Genomic DNA, 1924 nt, shown 5'->3' on the forward strand with positions numbered 1-1924 from the left:
GTATTAGTTGAACTTCCAGAACCACCCGAATTACCAGCAGAGTAGAAACAAACTTTTGGATCATTAAACATAGTTGATTCTTTTTCACTTGCCACATGAGTAAGAAAAGCAGTAATTGGAGAGATTGTTGAACTAAGAGGCATACTTCCACCATAGAAAGCTGGATCTTGATTTTCTTTGGAGGATTTTTGACACTTAAGATCATATTCTCCAGCTTCGATCTTTTGTAGAAATTCAAGTGCCGTCAAGTCTTCATTCAGAAAATAATCATTCTCTTTCAAAACCATTAGAAATGTTGAGTAGGAACTTGGAAGCACACTTTTAATAGTGTCAATTTTGTCTCTTTCAGAAATTTCCATTTTCATCTTATCTATTTCAGCAATTAAATGACTAAATCTTGTTGTCATCTCTTCAACTGTTTCTCCTTTCAATAAATTAAAGTTTCGAAACTGAAACTTGAGCATCACTTTCTTACTCTCAACAGTGTTTCCCATGCTTCTCATACGCAGATGTTGAAATAGAGATGCACATCTCTTGATACTACCAACTTGATGAAAGATATTTTCTGGTAATGCCATAGTCAAAGTAGAATATGCTTTTATCTCAATTTCTAAAGCTTTCTTCTCTTCTTGTGAGTATTGAGAAACAGCTTTAGGAGTATATCCAATAGTATCATCACCAATCATTGGTGCAACATAAACTTCATCAAGACAATATGAGCAGTCAGGATGAACCGATCCCAAATGTGCACGAAACCGAGGTTTCCACTTGGCAAAGTCACTGAACTTCATCAATCTTGGACATTTAGAATGTGAACCTATCTCGGTATCAAGTTGCAACATCTGTTGCATCAACATGTTTTGAGACGCTAATGCATACATACCGGCCATTTTTGAAAAAGAAATTCAAAAATTTAAAGGGTGTGAACAGTTATAGCGAACTACGAACTGTGTTTAACGAATCAATGAAAAGGTATAACGAACTGTGAATAGTGTAGCGAATCAAGTCTTAACAAAGTTAAAACTGATCAGTAACGAAGTACCTTAACGAATGAGGTGAGTGTTTTAGCGAATCAAAAGTCAACTTAACGAGTTAACTTAACGAATCACAAATAAGATTAACGAATCACCCAAATGGCGAAACAGATAACGAATGAGATGAAGATTTAACGAATCACAAGTCAACTTAACGAATTGACCAAACGAATTGACCAAGTCAACTAAACGAATTGACCAAACGAATTGACCAAGTCAACTTAACGAATTGACCAAACGAATTGACCAAGTCAACTTAACGAATTGACCAAACGAATTACAAAGGATTAGTTTAGCGAATCAGATGATAATCAGTGATGAATCGCCAACATAAACTTAGAGAATCACTAAGGAATGCTTAGCGAATCAGCTACAGTGGATTAGCGAATCACACTATAGCGAATCAGGTTCTTACAACCGTTTGTAACAAACTCTGACACCTTATGCCACGTGGCAAAGGTTGTTATGACACAAATCCCAAGAAGAACACGTGTCACACGAATCAGTTAATCTAGTTAACGAACTAGATAACACGAATCAATAACTCACACGAACTGGCTAACGAACAAGGTAGCGAAGTAACACTGTTGATAACGAATCACCAAGAAACATATAGCGAATCACCTGGAAGAAGATAACGAATCAAGTTCATCTTCAAATCTTCAAATCTTCAAACTAATTTCCAGAAATTATGAAGATTAACCCAGAAACCCAGAAATACCAAATTCGTAATACAACCTCGTTACTCAACCAAATTGCACAAATAACCAATCAAAATTCTCGTAAACCAATTCCGAATCCAATACACATATCCTCGTAATCAATTAACACTTTAACCAAATAAAATTCACCAAAAACAAACACCCTGTTTCGGACTTAAACCGAAACCA

The sequence above is a fragment of the Bidens hawaiensis genome, unplaced genomic scaffold, assembly GCF_021521415.1.
Source record: "Bidens hawaiensis isolate Kalapana, Puna unplaced genomic scaffold, B.hawaiensis_p1.1 tig00000369_1, whole genome shotgun sequence".
NCBI classification, from domain to species: Eukaryota; Viridiplantae; Streptophyta; class Magnoliopsida; order Asterales; family Asteraceae; genus Bidens; species Bidens hawaiensis.